A 23,073-nucleotide genomic window follows, 5' to 3' on the forward strand; every position below is an offset into this window, starting at 1 on the left:
ATGAGGCCATTGACATTTTGCAGCATAGATTTACCATTAACATATATTTTGTTTAGAAACAGCAATAATATTGAGAGGTATTCACATTTATACATCTTAATGCACATGAAAGAAAGAAAACTGTTCAAAGATGTTGTTCAAAGAACAGCGAAATAAAAACTAAATGAGAAAATATTAGCCAATGATTTCTAATAAGATTTTTTTTGAAAATACCTGACAAATAATTATGTAAACTTTGAATTTGTCTGCAAGCTTGAATTAGCACAAGGTAACACAACTGGATTCCTTTCAGAATTAAGTCAAATGATAAAAAATTCGAAAGCACAATGTAGTAAATCCTCTGGAATAATCATATTAGGATAAACCTTTGCCTGGAATTCTAACTCTTGAGTAGAATGCTAAGACGGTCCACAAAATGACAAACAGGAGAGCCTTCATCTATAAAGATAAAATGACTCAGTAAAATATGCAGTTAGTGTTTATACATTCTGCGTGTGAGTAATGATATTCAGTAATGAAATACTTGTTTGGCTTCAGGTGATAAACATTTGTTAAACAAATTTTTCTTCTGGTAGAGGGATCTGGGCACTAAGAGGTACTCATTGACATTTAAATATATTTTTTTCTTCACCAATAAAACACAAAATATGTAATTATGCTGATTTGTTAAGCAACTCGCCCTGAGCTTGGTGATTGCTATCTTCTTCTTGGCGACATCTTTCCTTAATCACAATTTCTCCCAAGCATTCAGGACAAAGGCTGGTTGATATATTCTCGCGACATGAAATCCCCACACTATTGGAGCATACTGGTTTGCTTACTGGTGAAACTGGTTCCCTTAGGGATGACTATCCCGGGAATATTTAAAAGGACTAGTGAAAAATAAATAAATGAAATGAAAAATATTAGAGCTTAGGACATGGTTAAGACATATTGGAAGAATATACGTGTGATGTGTGAATAGAACATAATACAAAATTGAGAAGGACACTTCATATAAATAGTAAAGAAAGGAAATGGCATTGGCTCCTAATTAAATCTAAAAATGTGGTATTTCAAATTCTTAGACATTGCTGTAATGTTCCTAGCATATAGGGCCACAAACAATGAACATTTTCTTGACAAATGAGTTCGTTGAAGATACAAAAGCGATTTTTCCCATCAGCCATGCTGACCTTGTTTTATGTCTCCCCATGCCACGAATATCATAAATAGTTCTAAAAGTGACACAATGTCCTATATTCTAGAAATTTCAGATCCAACAAAAGCATAGCTTAAAATTTTATTCAGAATATAGTTCTAATGGAAATACACACATAGAAGATGTTTACTACTTTCCCATTAAAGTCAATTTTCCATATATAGGCTATTTATAGCTTTAAACTGAGAACCAAAACCTTTAGAAGACTACATTGAATATAGACAGTCTGTAAGTCATGGTTACTTAAATAGTGTTTTTCATTTTCTTGTCCTTATTTATTTCACTCAGAATTCATTCTTACTTGGAACCCACAGGTTAAAATACCACAATTTTAAATATGATTAGTGTCTCAAGATTAGACCAGACTACAAAACAGCAGTGAAATACTTGGGAGTAACTTCAGTTTTGTTTTGTTTTGTTTTGTTTTCCTGGAAAACTGTAAGATTGTATTACTGAGATTTTGCAGGTTTCCCTATCCTCCTTGATAATGATGTAATGCATGGTGTTACAGGTTAGTCAATTTTCTCCACACTTGAGCACATCAGCTGATAGAAGGGTACCTAAGAAAGTAGACCTGGCCCTTCCTTCTCACAGTACATGAAGCGTTTCGAGAGGCCAGGGCCCAATGAAAGGGACAGAAGATGCTCACATCTCGGGCAGAGGGGAGGATCATTCTCCAACTCATCTATTCAAAACACCAAAGCTGTGCATTCATAATGTGTGAATTTCAGTCAGTCCTGAAACTGACTAATTGACAGTTGGAGAATTGAGCCACAGGTAAACCTGAACTTCTTCAAAGTTTTATGTTATTATTATATAGTTATTATAACATATTATGACATATTATAACATATAATATATTGTATATAATATTATATATATATTATGTTATTATTAGCAATGAGATTAAAGTTTTTCTGATCATTGACAGTATAAAGCTATCATATGTGGAATAGGGTAGAGAAAAACTTGTAACCTAATTAACTTTTTTAAACCTAAAGAATATATTAAGATATGCTTATATTATACAAGCCCTAACTTTCAATTTATCTAGCCATAACTAATACCTATCGATCCATATATCTATCTATCCTCTGTCCATCCATTCATCTGTCCATTAAAGAGATTTCACGAAGCTAGCATTATGAAGATATATGTGACATTCAGAATTCCATTACTGACTGTGCCTGTAATCCTAAAGAAACCATGTTCTCCTTGCAATGAGTAAAAAGTGATGATTAGAATTATGCTCAGATAGATTTTCTTTGACATTTCAGCTGCAAGCTTTCTATCTACTTCTTCAATCTGTATTAATATTAATGTAATAACCCTACCTGACCCATAGCTGCAGGCATTCTAAGTGAATCTGCATCTTTGCACAATACTGCCGATTTTAGGGATATGAAATTAGCAGGAGTCGCAGTGCAGTGGAGAACTGCCATTCCTCACCCCACTCTCTGAGGTCTTACTGAAGCAAGAAAAAGGATCAGGAGAGTGGGATAGTCTTGGGTCCTTCCTGAGTGCCAAGGTCAAAAAATGTGGATATAAAAGGAAAGGAAAGAACTAAAGTATTTCTCATCAGGTAAGCAAAGATACCATGAGATAGGATCTAAAGTCAAGCAAGGGGTCATATATAATAAGGGTGGAACATTTTTGATTTTTTATTCTGTAACTTGTAAACAAGTATGATTACCCATAAACAATAAGAAATATTCATCTAGGAAGTGATTAGTCATATCTATATCATCTATATGTATACACACACACACACACACACAGGGAGTTCTTGCTGGTTTGTTTGGTTGGGCTTTTTTTCCCTCTTTTTGACCTCTGTGTCTATGTGTCGAGGTCCACCACATTTCCTTTCCTTCTCGATTTTTTCATCATCCCTGTAGGCTTCTTAACACCAAGAAAAGACACGTACAAAACGCTAACATATATCCATTTATTTTGTAGAAATTTTCAAGAAAAACTACCTTTCTTCTGGTGAGTACCGCTGTCATAAACCTCATGGGAAAAACTCTCCCCTACATTGTAGAAATAACTTCTGTGCTTGCTACACACAAATAAGGTTGTAGGAGAAGTAAACATATTAAAATCTGACTTACTCCCAGGACACTCAATAACATTTTTAAAACCAAGAAAATCAGAGGAAAGGTACAAGCATTCACATAGCTATATAAAAGTTTAAAAATAAAAAAAAAGTATTTTTCATAAATGATTTCATATATTCCTCAGGCAATAAAGCAAACCAAAATAACTGAACAAAAAAATCATAGAAGCATACGAATACTCAGATGATGGAGACGGTTAAAGAGACATATTTTAGAAATAAATTTCCATTCCTGGTTCCCTCTATGTATAGGAAATAGAAAAACCCTCAACATTATAAGTAATTTTTAAAAGGAAGGGGAAACAAGAATCGCTGTCCTCATGGCCAACATACTTTCCTCATCACATCACATAATGCTGTTCTGGTTTTATCTGCCAACCATTCAGTTGTCTACGACAGGCAGGATTCCCTCTCACTGCGCGCCATTCAATAGAGCATTTAGACTGCCAGCTATCTTGGCCGCAGATTTGTAGGCTGCCTGTTTTTGTCTTGAACCACATAAACCCTATCCTGCGTGTTTGATTTCTGAAAGCATCCAGAGGTGTCTAATTACAATAGATTCACATTTGCATGTGTAATTTCTTATTGTTTGTCAAACAAGGAAGGAAAGAGATATACTGGTAGGTAAAATTTTTCTAAAGGAGGAAGCAAAGACTCCTGCATAAGGAAAGTAATATAGGTAAGGCTGACATTTCTACTGACATTCAATGATTCAAAACAAAACAAAAACAAAAGCACAAAACAGTGACTCTCTTTCCTCTAGGTCTTTTGGCTTCAACTGTGATTTTCTTCATCTTATCTCCCCAAAATATCAAAACATCTCATGGCATTGTCATGAAATCCAGAGGAAAATTGTACAGTTTCATGAATCATGTATAGAGGTAGACATAGCAGTCGTAAGCAAAGTTTTATTTTTACTCCATACGTTTGGGGACCATAATACATTTCATTTGTATACTTACTCTTTTACCCTTTAATGCAATGGGTAAGGCTGAATAAATAGAGAAGCACCACCATATTAGTTACTCTCCAGTCTAATTCCTAACCCTGGCTGCAAATGTGAATCACTTAAAAAAGCTAAGCTCCGCCTCCAGAAATTTCATTTTTAACTTGACTGAGACTTTTTTCTAATATTTAGAATTGATCTGAAACAGTTTAATCCTAAAACACTAAATGACCAAGCTCATTCATAATCAAACTAAAAAATCAAAAACAAAAACAAAAGCACAAAACTAAATACACTGAAAGATAAAAGAAATTCCCAAAGGGTTAATCTCTCCTGAGTTGCTACTTATGGGTTGCTCCCTGATTCACCAATACTCTTCAAATAATGGTTTTCTATTTAATTATTTTGGTAGGCAAAATAACACCCCCCTAAGACAGCCATGTCCTAATCATCAGAACCTGTGAATAAGTTACAGTACGTGGCAAAGGGGCATTAGGTTGTAGATGGAATTAAGGCTGCTAATCGGCTGACCTAAAAATAGAGAAGTTATTCTAGTTCACCCACATGGGCCCAGTAAAATCACAAGGGTCCTAAGAAGTGGAAGACTGAGGCAGGAGAGGGTCAAAGAGATATGATGACAGAAACTGGGTCAGAGAGAGTCAATATGACTGGTTTTGAAGATGGAGGAGGGATGCTATGATTAAGGGAATGTGGACAGCTTCTAACAGAAATGGTAAGGAAACCAGTTTATTCCCAGAGTTCTAGAAATGAAGGCACCACTTCTGACACATAATTTTGGTCCAGTAAGTATTGGATTTATAACATATAAAACTGTAAAATAACACATTTGTGTTCTTTTAAGCCACTGAATTTGCAGTAATTTGTTAAAGCAATGTTAGAAAACTAACACAACTATTTTATTATAGACCTTTAAAAGTTGCTGGCTGGCATTAAAATAAAAGCATAATTTAATTACGGTACACAATTTAGAGCAACTAGCAATAAGCCAGAGATTAATATATCCATGCCAGTTGGTAATCTAATCAGTAAATTCAATTTCACATAAAAAATAGAAATCTTCATATATGTGTGGATTACTTATAAAAACAAAAGTTGGGAATTATAAGTGAATAAAAACATTTATTAAAATAGTATTTCACCTTTTAAGAGTAGAGACATAAAAATATAAGCAGATGGCATGTAAATAATCACCTAGACTGCCATGTGATACAGATTAAGGCACCAGACTTGACAGTTAAGTGAAAAAGAACTACATACTACTTTGCTAAAACTAAGAAGAGATATAATTTTCTACCTATATTGGAAGCATTAAGTGCTCAGCAGGGAGCAGAATGATTTATGATAGCAGAGGTAGCATAATGTTCTGGAAAAGAAATTAAGATAAAATTAAGCTGGATATCAGAAATGGTCTCAACAAAATGCAGTAATCTCCCAAATAAATTGGTGGGATCTTTACCACCTGAGAACTTTACATAATAATGACTTTTAAGATCAAATACTTTTTTTTTAATGTTACAAAAGACTTGGAAAAAAATTGCTTAGGCTCATAAAACTATATACCTCCCATTTTCAGAAGGGAGGTATCCCCTAATATTTACACCAGAATGTACAAGCATTTAAAAATATACACATGCATTTGACTCTTGAACAACTCAGTGTTGACAAAAAGACTTACTGATAACAAAAGAAGATTAACAAATATTTTATATGTTATGTGTATTAAATACAGTATTCATGCAATAAAATAAGCTAGAGAAAAGAAAATTTTAAGAAAATCTTAAGGACGAGAAAAATATTTACAGAGCTACACTGTAATTATTGAAAAATTTTGCATATAATAAACTCACACAATTCAAATTTATTTAAGGGCCAACTATACATATCATTATACACACACACACACACACATATAATATACATATATTTTAAAGACAATCCATATATCCTTTTAAAAATTTTTTAAATGCTTTTTATTTATTTTTGAAGGAAAGAGACACAGAGCATGAGCAGGAGAAGAGCAGAGAGAGAGGGAGACACAGAATCCAAAGCAGGCTCCAGGCTCTGAGCTGTCAGCACAGAGCCCGATGCAGGGCTGGAACTCACAAACCGTGAGATCATGACCTGAGCCGAAGTCAGACACTTAACTAACTGAGCCACCCAGGCACCCCATCTGTATATCCTTAAACTACTACAATTGCAACTATTAGAAACTACAAGTTACAGCATCCCATTGTACAAATATCCCTGTTACAAAAAATATTGTAAATCAATATTCACCACAAAATAATATCCATGTTTCTATAAACAATGATTCCACCTAAATCCAAATATCACCATACCTGCTCTCAAAATTATACACATCAACAAGGACATGGAACAGTGCCTGTCCCCAGTAGTCATAACTGGATAGAGTACTCTACAGGGTTTTGCCTTAGTAGTAGAGAATAAACAGCTGAAGATTAGACATGGCTCTGGTTCTATTATTAGGAATAAGACCCAAAATGATCAAATTGTTTCCAAGTAACAGAAATGAATTCCAGAAAAACCTCAAGAATATTTGTGGGAACACAAAAGTATTCAGCATCCAACAAAGTAAAATTCACAGCGTTTAGCATCTAATGAAAATCACTACCTATTTAAAGGAACAGGAATATATTACCCATAATCAGGAGAAAAAACAAATTAATTGAAACATAACTAATTATTACATATGTTAAAAACAGCAGACAAAAATAATAAAGAACTTATTATAACTCTATGTCATTTTTAAAAAGCCAAGTAGAGGGATTCCTGGATGGCTCAGTTGGCTAAGTATACAACTTTGGCTCAGGTCATGATATCACAGTTTGTGGGTTCCAGCCCCAGACTGGGCTTGTGCTGACAGCTCAGAGCCTGGAGACTGCTTCGGATTCTGCCTCTCTCTCTGCCCTTCCCCCACTTGTGTTCTGTCTCTCTCTCTCTCTAAAAAATCTACAAACATTAAAAAACATTTTTAAAAAAGCACCAAGTAGCGACATGAAAAATATTTTACAAAGACCCAGATCAAGCTTCAAGAGATAAAAACTACAATGCAGGAGTTGAAAAATACACTGGTTGAGCATAACAGCAGATTTGACATTGCAGAAGAAAAGATTAGTGAACTTGAAGACATAGCTATAGAAATTACCCAAAATAAAACACTGACAAAATTAAAAAAAATAAAGAAGAATTTCACTTGGGAAATATGGAGTAGATATACATTTCCAAATTTTATCTCTCAGTTCTTCTAAAAGCCTTAAACATTATACACAAAACAAGCATAAGAAGACTCTATAGGAGAGAGAAGAAAGAAGATTGTCTCGGGACCTTGGGACCAGAGGAAAGACATAGTGATAATGTACCTGGATTTTCCTTTTGCCTTTTTTATGCCAGAGTAGGTGCTGATAAAAACAGAAATATTGAAATGCTAACAGCAGCAGATAGAGAATCCCCAAGAAAATTCTCCTCACTTCAGGTAGTTAAAGGATTAAGAAAGGAAGAACCTAACAAGAGTTTTAGATAATAACCATTCTGTATCAGCAAAACACCACAGAAGAGATTGTGATCCTTCTGCCCAGAAAAGGATGATTCCCTCCTTCACCACGCTGTAACCAGGTACCCAAACCCTCCTTCCAAGGTGGTGTCAGAGAAGGTTTAGTACAATATCACCACTAAGGTTGTAATGAGACCACCTACTTGCACACCATGATGTCATTGGAGACCATGTGGAGAACCTGGACTTCTACTCCAACCTGGTAATAATAAGGTACCCTTCTTCCTCCCCACTGGAGGAAGGGAATGTCAGAAGAAGCCCAGTAGACAATCAGAACATTAACCACTGTTGAGTAGTAACAAGGTTCCCCCCCACCCCAAAACTTTGTCGGTGAAGGCCATGTGGGAACAATTATGAGTCACCCATGTCCTTCCCGGACAGGGTGGTATCCACAGAGTCCTAATGGGAAAAAGGGCCTCCCAACCCTATCCAGTAGTGATGAGGAAGACATAAATAACCAATATCAGGAACAAAATAGCAGATATCTCTATAAACTCTGTAGACATCAAAACATAATAAGAGAATACTGTGAATAACTCTATGCACATGAATTTGACAACTTAGTTAAAAAGGACCAAAATCTTGAAAAGTAAAAACTACACAACTCACTCAACATGAAATAGAAGAACAGGAGATGTGAATAGTCATCTGGTCAAAAAGTATTTTTTCTGGATTTTTTAAATAGTGAATTCAGTTCCTTCAGACCCCAATGATTTCACTGGAGAATTCTACCAAGTATGTAAAGAATTAACACCAATTCTACACTCTTACAATCTGTTCCAGAAAACAGATAAAAAGTAATATTGCCCAAAACATTTTGTAAACTCAATATTATACTGACACCAAAACCTGATAGAGCTAAAATAAAAAATAGTGACAACACCCAATGCTGTCCAATACCAAAAGATGTGGAGAAACTGGATCTTTGATACATTGTTGGTGGGAATGTGAAGTGGCATAGTGACTCTAAAATGTAGTTTGGCAATTTTTTAGAAAAATAAAACCGTACTTAGCATAATATCTGCCCGGATATTCACTCCAGAGGATCAAGAACTTACAACTACACAAAAATGTGTACATGATTATTCACAGCTGTTTAATTGTAATAACAAACTGGAAAAAATTAAATGGCTCTCAACAGGTAAATGGCAAACACACACACTCACATGCGCGTGCGCGCGCGCACACACACACACACACACAAAACCCACAATATGTTCATACCATAGGATACTCTTCAGCAGTAAAAAAGAACAAACTATCAATATACACCACAACTTAGATGAATCTTTAGTGCTTTGTACAAGTGAAAAGAGCCAATCTTATAATGTCACATAATATGATTCAATGTCTATACTTCTTTTAAAGGCATCATTGAATTATTTTTATATAATTTTATTTATTGTGGTAAGATCATTTAACATAAAATCTACCTTAACAAATTTTCAAGAGTACAATACAGTACTGTTGACTATAGGAAAAATGTGCAGAATTCTAGAACTTACTCATTTTGTTTAAATGAAACTTTGTGCCCATTGAATAGTAATTCCCCATCTATCCCCTTCTAGCCCACGGAAACCCCAGTTCCATTCTGATTCGATGAACTTGACTACTCTAGATAAATTATATGAGCGGAATCATGCAATATGTGTCTTTCTGTACTGGCTTATTTCACTTAGCATAATGTCCTCAAGTTTCAACCATGTTGCTGCATATTTCAGGATTTCCTTCTTTCTAAAGGCTGAACAATATTCTACTATATGTATAAACTACATTTTCTTATGCATTCATCTGTCAGTGGATATTGAGGTTGTTTTCACATCTTGGCTACTGCGAATAGTGGTTTAATAAACATAGGAGTGCTAACATCTCAGAGATCTTGATTTTAAGTCTGTTGGATAAATATCTGAAAAGGCATGATAAGAAAGAGTGTTGAATTTTGTTAGACGCTTTGGTTGAATCTATTGAAATAATTATGCCATTTTATCCTTTATTCTGTTAATGTGGTGTATCACATTAATCAATATTTATATGTTGAACCATCTTGCATCCCATGAATAAAACTTAGTTGGTCATGGTCTATGGTCCTTTTCATGTGCTGTTGGATTAATTTTGTATTTTGTTGAGGTGTTTACATCAATGTTCATAAGGGATAATGGTCTGTAGTTTCCTTTCCTTGTAATGTCTTTGTTTGGCTTTGGTAGCAAAATAATGTTGGCCTCATAAAATTAATTTGAAGGTGTGGCCTCTGGTTTTGATTTTTGGGAATATTTTGATAAGGATTGGTATTAATCCTTCTTTAAATGTTTGATAAAGTTCACAAAGGAAGCCATCCTTTCCTGGGCTTTTCTTTGTTGGAAGGTTTCTGATTACTGATTCAATATCCATGTTAGTTATATGTCTGTCAGACTTTCTTTTTCTTCGTGATTTAGTCTTAGTATGTTGTATTTTTTTTTTTTAGAAATGCATCCATTCTTCTAGGTTATTTAGTTTACTGGCATATATTTATTCATTGCCATTTCTTCTCACCCTTTTTTAGTTCTGAGACATCATTTATAATGTCTCTTCTTTAACTTCTTTTCACTATCCTTAGAGAGAAACCTGACAAAAGTTGTGCAAATACTGTTCCCTGAAACCTATAAAACATTGCTGAAAGTAATTATAGAAGATTTATATAAATGGGGAGGTATATCATGACCATGAGTCAGAAGATTCAATATTATTAGTGGCAGTTCCTTACAAGTTGATTTATAGAGTCAATACAATTCAAATAAAAACCCAAGCAGGCTTTCTTTTTTTTAGAATTGGAAAACTGAGTCAAAAATTCTTATGGAAATGTAAAGGACCTGGAATAGCCTAACAATTTTGAAAAATAATGTTGAGGAATTAATATTGCTTGGTTCTGAGATCTTCGTATGTTGAACCTCTTTGCATCCCATGGATAAGACCTACTTGGTCATGGTGTATGATCACTTTAATGTGCTGTTGGATTGGTTTTGTTATTATAAAAGTGCAATAATCAAGACACTGTGGTATAAGAGATAAGCTGGATAAATGGATTAATGGAAGAGAATAGAAGGTTCAGAAATCAGCTCAATACATTTATACATAACATTTTCAGCAAAGGTGCAAAGACAATTCAGTGGAGAGAGCATAGAAATTGTGTTAAAATAATTTGATCTCCATGTAAAAATGAATGCATTTTAATCCATACTCATGTTATATTCATAAATTAACTTAAAATGAGTCATAGCCTGGGGCGCCTGGGTCCGTCAGTCGGTTAAGCGACCGACTTCGGCTCAGGTCGTGATCTCGCAGTCCGTGAGTTCGAGCCCCGCGTCGGGCTCTGTGATGACAGCTCAGAGCCTGGAGCCTGTTTCAGATTCTGTGTCTCCCTCCCTCTGACCCTCCCCCATTCGTGCGCTGTCTCCCTCTGTCTCGAAAATAAATAAAGGTTAAAAAACCTTAAAAAAAAAATGAGTCATAGCCTAAGTGTAAAACCTGTAACTATAAAATTATTAAAAGAAAAATTAGGATAAAATTTTTGTGATTGTGGATTGGATAAACAGTTCTTTTTTAGGGGCGCCTGGGTGTCTCAGTTGGTTAAGCATCTAACTTCGGCTCAGGTCATCATCTTACAGTTTATGAGTTTGAGCACTGTGTCAGGCTCTGTGCTGATAGCTCAGAGCCTGGAACCTGCTTCAGATTCTGTGTCTCTCTCTCTCTCTCTGCCCCACCCCCACTCATGCTCTGTCTCTCTCTCTGTCTTAAAAATAAATGAAAAAAAAAACAGTTTTTTTAAAAAAAAGTTTTATTTATTTTGGAAGAGAGAGAGAAACAGTGTGTGTGTGAGTGCATGCAAGATAGAGAGAGGCAGAGGGAGGGAGAGAATCCCAAGCAGGCTCTGCACCCCCAGCAGGGAGTCTGATGCAGGGCTTCACCTCATGAACCATGAGATCATGACCTGAGCCAAATCAAGAGCTTGACACTCAACTGACTGAGCCACACAGGTGCCCTTAAAGAGACATTTCTTAAGTAGGACATCAAAACTCCTATCCATAAAAAAAAAAAAAGGTATGTGTTTTATCTCATCAAAATTAAAAATTATCTGCTCTTTTTAAAAAAATTTTTATTACATTTATTTATTTTAGAGAGACAGGGTAAGACAGAGCATGAGTGGGGGAGGGGCGGAGAGAGAAGGAGATACAGAATCTGAAGCAGTCTCCAGTTTTCCAGCAAGCATTCAGCACAGAACCTGACGCAGGGCTTGAACCCACAAACCTTGAGATCATGACCTGAGCCGAAGTTGGACACTTAACCGACTGAGCCACCCAGGAGCCCCCCAAATTATTTGCTCTTTAAAGGACACTATTATGAGACTAAAAGGACAAGCCACTCACTTTTATCACAAGTCTGTATTGTATTGTGCATATATAAAGAACTTTAAAACTCAATAATAAGAAAGCATATAACCAATAAATCAAATGAGCAAAATATTTGAAAAGACATTTCACCAAAGAAGACAAATACATGGCAAGAGAGCAAATGAAAAGATGCTCAATATTTTAAAAGATGCAAATTAAAACTGTTTTATAATGCACATTTTTCAGCATGCTTACAGATAAATAAGGATCGTAACAAGTGTGGGCAAGGATTTGGAGGAACTAAAGCCTTCATACACTGCTAATCACATGGTACAGTCACTTTGGAATAGTTTGGTAATTTCTTTAAAAGTTAAGCACTCACCTTTCATCTGATATAGTCGTTTCACTGCTAGGTATTTATCCAAGAGAAATAAAAGTATATGTCCATACAAAGACTTGTACATAATGTTGATAGCAGCTTTATTTGTAATGGCCTGAAACCAGATTCAACCCAAATGCTCCATAACACCTGAACAAGCAAACAAAGAGTGGCACATCCATGCCATGGAATATTTCTCAGCAATAAAAAGGAATGAATTATTGCCACATGCTCCAATGGATAAATCTGAAAGTAGTTATGCCGACTAAAAGAAATCAGGCAAAAAGAGAGAAAATAGAGTATGCTTCTATTAATGTAAAATTCTAGATAATACATTACTTTTTTCATGCTTGAAATGTTTCTATAATAAAAATTTTCTTTAAAAAATAAAGATACTGAATGACAAAGACAATGTAACCAAGTTGAGAAAGTGATTACAAGAAAATGTGTATATCTGACAGGTTGTTTCTAGCTGTTTTATGGAAAGAAATGTTCAAAAAGATTAAGAACTTATAAGCAAAATTCAATATAAAAATGGGTAAAAAAATAAGAGTAAACGCTAACACATAATAAATGTGTAAAGATTAATATTCTTATTTAAGACTAAGAAATCTAAAACAGAATCATGATATTCTTACAGTTCTGGAGGGTAAACGTCTGAGATCATCATTCCAGCACAGTCAGGTTCTGGTGAAACTCATCTTCTAGGTTGTAGAAGGCTTACTTGTTGTATCCTAACATGACAGAGACAGAAAAAAAGTAAGCTCTCTTATGACTCTTAAAAGGACATCAATCCTATTCATAAGGGCTCTATCTCCATGACCTTATCTAATCCTTACTACCTCCTAATACCATCATATTGGAGGGGTAGCGTCTCAACATGTGAATTTGGGGGGTCAATACAAACATTCAGTCTGTAAAATCAACTTTTCATCTATCATATTGGGCAATATTGGAAATCAATAAGATTAAACATTGACAACTAGAATGGTTATCTGTTGAGTGGTGAATATGAAATTTTAACTTGATGAATTTCACAAGTTGCACTCCAAAGTTACAGTTCTAATTGATATTTCCACCAGCACTGCGAAAAATCCCCTCTTCCTAGTCATCTAAAGCTGGTGCTATCATACATACTTTTTATATTTTTCAAGTATGGGTGAAAGCATTGCTTTAATTTCATTTATGTTTCCTTTATAACCTGTGGGTTGAGTAGTTTTTGCACATGGTGTCTTTTTCTGTACAAACCTGAACTTTTAAACACTACCTCATTGTAACCTAATTTGTTAAACACAGAGGTGTGAATATTCTACTAATTAATCCATATGGATATTTTCCAGCCAATAAAAGTATTAACAATGGAATAATATTAACATGAATATATACTAAAACATGTATCAGTCGTCAGGTAATTACATATTGAACAATGAGTATATATATAAATGAGTCCTAATCCTTTTATTAGCGTGATCTCATAGAACTTAAAAATATTTTAAAAAAACATTTTTTTTACATCTATTTATTTTTGAGAGACAGAGAGAGACAGAGCACAAGTTGGGGAGGGGCAGAGAAAGAATGAGACATAGAATCCAGAGCAGGCTCCAGGCTCTGAGCTGTCAGCACAGAGCCCCTTGCGGAGCTCAAACTCACAAACCGTGAGATCATGACCTGCGCCAAAGTTGGATGCTCAACTGACTGAACCACCCAAGTCCCCCTAAACTCCTATTCTTACATTTTAAGAAACATAGTTTGAATTAGTAGTCCATAGCAGGTAGATACCTGTCAGAAGGTACAGTTACCTTGGGACCACTTATCTGTAGGATTTTGGTACCAAGTATTTACATGTCATCATTCAAACACTCCGGAACTTAAAAAAAAATATTAAATTCTTAAAAACACAGGCATAATTTTTAAAAGCCAAAACATGTAATAAAGAAAACTAACAAGAACCTTTTGTTTTTATGCAGTAGACTTTTTATACCAGAGGTAAGTAATTCGCGTCGGGTTGGTCATTTAACATTGCTTACTTTCACTTAACAGTCTCGTGTATGACTAATGAGAAGGGCAAGGAAATGAGCAGAATCATGTTAAAGTAAGTTACGCTCCTTTCCAATTTTCTTTTCTACAGTTGTATAGGCCACTGATATTTGGTGTGATTCATATATGTATTAAAAATTCCCCAGAGCACAGCATTCTCTTGTTTATCTCTAGGAGCTCTGATGATCCTTTTGATTAATTCCAAATTCAATTTACAGAAAGCTTTAGAAATGCAAAGGCATGGTTTCGATTTCTCCAGATCTTATTTGTGGAAAACCTTGTGCAATCTCTGCTAAAATATCAAGGCTCACCTTTGATAGGTAATTCGTGACCAAGGTCAAAGAGAGAGCAGCGCTCCCCGAGGGACCACCCACCTCGGGCTGACTAGAGTAACACGTTGTGAAAAATGATGTGAATTATGCATGCAGCAGTACAGGCATGACACTGTCATTTAGTTGGTTCTAAAAAAAGATTTGGTGCACAGTAAATACAACTGATTTTTATGTATCTTGGAAGATGACACTTTATTATAAAGTATGTCACAGTCATCCTCTGGCTGTTACGACATCTAAAGTCATGTTGGTTTTACAACCTTCCCTCCCAATTACAATTCTGAAGGGTGGTTAGTGACAAGTGTGCAGTGTTTTGTCAAACCATTGAGTTTATACAGATGGAATGCTGTTCCGCTCACCAAATCCATTACAAGTGCAAATATGTGGCTAAATGGGCCAGCGTTTGTTTTAGACGTGAGTGCAGCCAGTAACCAGAATGTGTTAAAGAAAGTCTCCTATAGCTTTATTGAACACAACTCAACATTCCACATATCTTTCCAATGATCATCTGCTCCCCTTAACCCCTCTGTATCTTACCTCATTTTCAGTGCAGCACAAACACAAAACACATCCCAAAATGAAACAAAACCAATTCTCATAGGAGCTCTCCTAGGGATACAAACCCATTTGGTTACATCGATTGAAGGATAGAATGGGTCTAGCATTTTCATGTGGGGCTAGCCTTGTCTTATTCCTCTGATTTCACAGGTAACTTTAGAGATTACTAATGATCTGGTTTGTAAGTGAAGATAAGAAAACATGTTCTTAAAAATTCCTAGGGAATAGAAATTGTTCTTCTCCCTTCAAGGGAAAATACTGTGTTTACTGGACATCGGTTATGAAGGAAAAATGGTAGTCACATCAGCTATTTAAAATCCTGTTTTCCTTATGCTGCTGACTAAATCAGGAAGCAGAGAGTAATGCAAAAGGGAGAACAAACAGTTTGTCCCTTAATACAGAAAACGCGCAGCAAGCACCATGCTGGCTGGTTCCAGTGTCATTAATCTTTTCCTACAGTGCAAACTGTCACCATCAGGGCTCCAGCGACACATGTTCCCAGGTCCACATTAAGGATGAAGAACCACTGCAAGGTTTTGAAATCTGTCTGGCTTCATGGGTAGACTGTCTTTTTCTTACTCGATAAAAATCAAAACAAATCCACGGCAATGGATAATAGATCTGAACAGAAAAATATTGCTTGATTCTTTTAAAATGATGTAGCCCAATTCACGTCTTTCTGAGGCAGAGCTAAGGGCCCTCTGTCTTAAGAAATTTACATTAAGGCTTGGCAGGGTCTCAAGTAATGACATTCAAGAAAACTTGAAAATGACCTTGCAGATGTTTTATCTTTAGACCGTGTAAATGGAATACATTCTATCTCCTAAACCCATGGCCTGGTTAGTTTTTCTTTAAGTAATGATAATGCCAAAGATTTCCTAAAACGCTTGCCGAAAGCATTTTCCATCTGAGACCACATTTAAAAGATTTTTATTAGTAAAATATTCTTAATTAAATGATAATAAATGCGAAAGTACCATAAGCATAGGACTTTTGTACAGGGTTCTCTAATTTGACATTTTTTTCCTAGTTATCTGTTTCTTTCTCCATTTCGACATTCTATATCATCAGAAAACCATCAGGATGATGGAGACCATACTGAGTCAGAGTGATGAATCACAAAAGCTTCAGAAACCCTTGCCAAAGAATACGCCATTTCTCACAGAATGAGGAGTGAGTACAGTCATGGCCAAAATGGCCAGTCTTGCTCCAAAGCACAGTTGCATAAATCCACTACATGTATTTGTCCAGGAAGTTAACGGTGGAAAAATAATGTGACAGTAAAATGGTGAGAAAGCAGAACAGTTGTGGAAAAAAAAATTGAATTGAAAAATGATGAAGATGACAGAACATTTATTAAAATATAATAACAATATGAAACCCACTGGGGCTATTAGCCTCAGGAGAAGTTCTAAAGCCTGAGCCCGGGGTTTCTGCACAAAGCAAATATGGAATTCACGAGATTTTCATGTTTCTGTTGAAGATGATTTAGAATTTATTCACTGAGGGATAAAACTGGGCTATACAAGTATAGAAAATTTAGTTAAGTGCATTAGGTCAAATTCTTCAAAAGACTTCTATTGATGCATATATTATCCAAGTGTATACATCTTTTTTCTTTAATGTTTATGTTTTGAGAGAGAGAGAGATAGACAGTGCATGAGTGGGGGAGGGGCAGAAAGAGAGGGAGACATGGAATCCGAAGCAGGCTCCAGGCTCTGAGCTGTCAGCACAAAGCCTGTGGCAGGGCTCGAACTCACAGACACCGAGATCATGACCTGAGTCAAAGTTGGATGCTTAACTGCTTAACCGACTGAACCACCCAGGTGCCCCCCCCCACTGTATTTATATTTCTAAATATAAACCAACCATCCAAACCAAGACGCACATTTTCTGTTTGCCCGCTTTCATGAGTTGGCTAGAATAAAATGTGCCTCGATTTGAATGCTTGGACAATGTGAGTTAAGAACATAATGTTGAAAAAAAAAAAAAGAATCCAAAGGTTTTAATCTCTAAGAAAAGTAAGAAAATAGAGTAGGCTTAATTTCCAAGAAAAGTAAGATAAGAAAATAAAGATCTAAGTATAGAGAAGAAAGAAACAAGGAATAATGGAGCAAAAGAAAACTGACGTCTATATCTTATCCCAGGGTTGAGCTTAAATAGCTTACAAGGTGCTTTCATATTGCCTCATGGAGTAACTGTCAGATGTAATGCATGGAAAGGGTGAAGAAAATATGGCCTTTAGTGCAGTTCCATTGCATTCCAACCCTTAGAGTTGTGAGTTCAAAGGGGAAAAAAATGAAAGTATCAGGTACACAGGAGAGATACACTAGTTACAATAGGGAAGAGTCATTAAGAGAAAAATATTTTAACAGACTCAGGGGCAGAAAGGACTTCACAGTAATAAGAAAGGGCAAACAAACCACATTTACTTAACTGAGTTTGGGTTGTAAAAAAAAAAAAAAAGGTAGAGGAAAAATGCCACACATGGTCGGTTCATGCATATCAGCAAGCACAGAATATAAACAAGACCATTCTTTTAGACCTGAATTAATAAGTCTAACAAGAAAGGAGAGAAAAATGTCATTTTACCCAAGTCCAAATGAGTTACATGTTATTAATAAATGTGAGCAGGTGCCCTACAGCACCTGGCTCCACAAAAATTAGTTTTATGTTAGAAGACCCACACAAATAGCACTCTCAACCCTGTACCTACCAATCACATACGGCATATTCGGTTTCGACAAAGCTGGTGCAAATCGGATTACCCAGGAGAGAGGTGGTCTTTCATGAGTGCCAAATCCTTTGCTCTTCCCTTTTCTGTTGTAATTTCCTCCTTAAACTGCTCTTTCTGGGTCCTTCCATCTTGAATAGTTTTTTTCAACGAGGTGGAGATCTACACTACACAACAATATGGACTTTGCTGAATTGTAAGAACATTCAAAATGCAGAGAATCTTCTTCCTGAATCTGATGTTTCTTCAGGAAGGAGCAGGAAGTCTCAGGTCTTACCATGAAGCACGCTGAAGCTCGCTGTTTTGACCTCAATTAGCCCCTAATAGAGCCCACATTTTACTCATTTTACTATTAACCTATGCCCTTTCCTTGTAACTAACGCATAACATAGCATCTTTCGTCGTTCATCTTTTTATATCTCTTTGGCAAGTGCTGCTTTCAGCTTTTGAGCGGTTTTGAACAGTGACTCATTTATCCGTAGATTGGCAAATGGGAATGAGAAAGATGATATGCGGGCATTAAACCAAATCCTCTAACTCAAATCCAAGTTTTTAGGAATAGCTAACGTAAACATTTCAGCTTCCCCCAAATTCCTGCCAAAGCAAATGCAAAAAATAATTTTAAAAGAGTGATGTTTTTACATATACACACATTAACACATAGAATGTACAGAGTCAGTCAACTGGATCAGAAATATTGTAAGCCTATAGTTATATACAAACCAGTAAGTAAGTATTCCTTCAAATCTAATAAAGTCATATTAAACTACAGAAATACCTTTAGGGGCATTTCACTTGTTCAGTGCTCAGTATCCAATTGTTTTCAAATTTACCCACTTTCCTGAGTATCTGCCTCCTAATTCCAAACACCTGTGGATATCTCTAACTGGATTATCTGCCAGAATCTCAGTTTTGACCTAAAAAGTCAAAAACATTCATCATCTTCATAAACTAAACTGGCTCATTCTCCTGTAATCTTTGTCTTTGTCTACAGACAGAGCCACTGTGGTAGTCCATAGGACTACGTGAATGTAATCTCTGTTTTTTTCAGGATGTCCTTGATCCCCGACCCCCCTCTGCCTCTCCCCTTTCTCCTTTCCTCTCTTCTTTCCACCTGCCCCCACCTTCATCCAGCCCTCTATCCATTACTTTCTGAACGTGGCTTTGCTATGGGTACTATTCAGGTGCAAGATCCTTCTATAAGGTTATTAAGTAATCCCTGCATCTTGCACAGTAATTTGCACATAGTAGGTAGAAGTGGGTTTATTTAATAGCCTAGTGAAAATTTTAGAAATATTTATGTATTTATTTTGAGACAGAAAGAGAGCATGCCAGCAGGGGCAGGGCAGAGAGAGAGGGAGGAAGAGAATGCCAAGCAGGCTCTGTGTTGTCATTAAAGAGCCCAGTGTGGGGCTCGTTTTCCAGACTGTGAGATCCTGACCTGAGCTAAAATCAAGAGACACTTAACTGATTGATCCACCAGGCACCCCAAACCCCAAATTTCATCTAGTGAACATTTTAAAGTGACTTTCTTATAGCTATTTATAAAATTAAACTGTATTTTCCAATAAAAAAAATATTAAAAGCAGTCCAAGTAATGCTATAAAATCAATATTTCAATAGATTTATTTTAAAATTACATTTAATTTATTTTTTGCTGATAAGCATTCCTTACCTATGATTGGAATAGTAGACAAAAGGGGAGTGTTTTAAAAAATAAATTTTAATTCTATAATAGATAATTGTATTATTTTCTTCTATATTCTCTTGTGGTTTTATACATATAAATGTATATAAATACATACATACATATATTCCCAAGTTTGATATTTTTGTCCAAATTGGGAGTGTACTAAAGACACAGTTTTTTTTTAATGTTTATTTACTTTTGAGAGACAGAGTGCAAGTGGGGGAGGGGCAGAGAGAAAAAGGGAGACACGGAATCCAAAGCAGGCTCCAGCCTCTGAGCTGTCAGCACAGAGCCTGACACGGGGCTTGAACTCACGAACCATGAGATCCTGACCTGAGCTGAAGTTGGACGCTTAACCAACTGAGACACCGGTGCCCCTAAAGACACAGTTTTTAATCTTTTTTATTAACATTTTACCTTGGGAATTGGTAATTATGACAGCTGTACAATATCTATCATATGTGAATCATAATGTGAATCATGTCAGGAAACTTAAGTCAATGTATTTTTTCGAGTTTGAGTTTTTGAGCTCATTTTTTTCAGAGTTTGAGTGCTCTTGTCCCTGTATTTTCAGCAATATCAAAGATTATTATTAATTATTATTGCTTTAGTTTTTATCTCTTTCATTACCAAGAGCCATACTGCCTCTGTTGTATCCCACCTCCACCATTTACTAACTGCTGGCCTCAGGCAAGTTATTTGATACTTTTTGATGCTTCTTTGCATCAGTTTTTTCATCTGCGAAATGACGTTAATAACAGTTCTTTGTTCATAATATTGTTTTGAAAATTAAATGACCTAATAGATGTAAAGTCCTCAGAACACTGCTTGGCATATAGTAAGCTATACATAAGTGCTGTTTTTATTTATGTCACTTTAATGCTCTTATAACATCAAATATATTGATCATTTCCATTGTGAATTCCCTCATGACTTATATGCTTAAAAATTTACTTTAATATTGGTTTATACTCTTACAGCTCCTTCCCCTTTCATCCTAAAGGCTACATTTTCTGACAGGGCAATGTAATTCCAAAAGAAAATAATTTGCAAAGAAATTAATTTTCTTTGAATTCAGAAAAATGTTTACTATCTCTTAAAAATCTTTTTAAAGGCTCCACATTTCTTCTATTAACTGATTTGTTTCTCACTTACCCCAGAAAGAAAAGCTATCATGTATGCCGGTCAAGAACTTGCTAGAAGTTCAAACTATGAAACACTCAGTATTGGCTTGCACTTGTGTGCTCACATCTGAACCGGGAGGTCAGGCTATCCTGCCCTTTGGAGCCCAGTGCCGCCTGCATGCTGCCATTGTCCAGACACTCTGCCGTAGACTGTGAGGGCCTTGGCAATGGGGCTAAGTTCACCTTCATCTCTCCAGTCCCCTGGGTTGCAGTGCCTTGGATGGATAGGTCACTCCGTCTGAGTGAATGAAAGAAGGACACATAAATGTTGGTCTATTAAAATGTTCTGTCTTTCCCTTTAAGTAAATAATAAAATAACATGAAATTGTTCTATAGATCATGACAGTATGGTCTGTAAAATTCAAGCCCTCCTTCTTAGTTTACCAACGAACCCACTGCTACTTGTGTTCTTCCAATTTTGAAGAAAAATATCGCAGGTGCCTGTTGGTTGCTCTAGTCCCTTGGAAACAGAACTGACAGGTCAAGTTCAGACTTTGCTCCTTTCTAGTTGTGTTGCCTTGCTCAGGTGACAATGTCCCTAGTCTCAGTTTTCTCATCTATGGACACAGATGACATCCACCTCTACGGATTGCCTATGAGGAGATGGGGAAAAAAGGTCTAATGACATACCTGGCTCATCAGAAGATCTTAATTTTAAGAGCTCCTCTTATTCTTTTTGTCATCATCGTCATCATTAATGAATATAAAAGACATTCTAGGGGAAGAAGGAAAGCATGGAACTATTTTCACTGAGTTGCCTAGGCCATGTATCAGAGAACACAAACATCACTGTGTATTTTAAAATAAAATCTCTAATTTCATATAAAATGTGTCTCGAAAAGACACAGATTAGTACCCATATATGAAAAATTTCCTTCTTCTGATATTTTTTTTCAGGTCTATTTTTTTTAAGGACCCTAAAAAAGAATTCAAACGAGGTAAGAAGTAGAAAACCATTACCTCAATCCAGGCTTTCTATACCAAAATGAGCTAGTTCTCATGCAGATGAAAAAGCCTCAATATGTGGACTTCCAGGAAATCTATAAATAATAAAACACTATCAATTTAAACCAGTGAAAGTGTGTTCTAATTCAATTTTCATTATATGGTATCTAATATATACAAAAAACTCTATTGGTGAGAATTTTACCCTTCGTTAGCTTGCACTAATTTTTTCCATTCTCTTGCCTCAAGGGAAGAACTGTATTAGCATGGCTCTCCATCCACCACAACAATATTTATAATTGTCAAGGAAATGAAGTCTTGCCTCTTGATATACCTTCGAAAAGCTCAGTAGCATCTTTCTCTTTCTTTGGAAATAAGGGAAACCTAACCTTTTTTCATTAAAACAAAAGAAGTTGGATTTAGACAGTTAATTTCATACATAATAATTTTTTCAACACATGAGCGCACTTTTCTCTCCGCTTTGTAATATATCCACTCTTAATATGGGAGAGGTGGATTAGGCTAACCTAATTGCAACATGAGTGATAAAGACAATTACAAAGGAAAGCAGTTACCATTTTTTGTACTCTAAAGTGGAATTGAAGGGTAGTGTTTTCTACTCTTCAGTGAAATTAATTTTGACAGAAGACAAAGTATATTTAATTTTTCTGGGGGAAAAAAACCGACCTCCCAGCATTTCCTCATGTTTCGGTAGAAAAACTCATTTTCTTGGGTATGTGTTTGAGGAGCCATTTGCTTACACTTACCAAGAATGCACTTGTACAATCACTGTTGCTCTGCCCGATTCTCTGGCTGTACAAGCCTTGCTCCCACTCCATCGGAGGGACAATGAAACTAATAAACAAACATGTAAAACCCTGAGCAAATCTGTGTTTTCAGGGACATGGGGAGGGAAGAGGCGCATGCCCACAAACTACAAAGCCAAGAATAATGTAGACAAACTTACCCCAAGACAAGTCACCAAATTGAGCCAGTAT

This window comes from Prionailurus bengalensis, chromosome B2 (genome assembly GCF_016509475.1).
Source record: "Prionailurus bengalensis isolate Pbe53 chromosome B2, Fcat_Pben_1.1_paternal_pri, whole genome shotgun sequence".
In the NCBI taxonomy this organism is placed as follows: domain Eukaryota; kingdom Metazoa; phylum Chordata; class Mammalia; order Carnivora; family Felidae; genus Prionailurus; species Prionailurus bengalensis.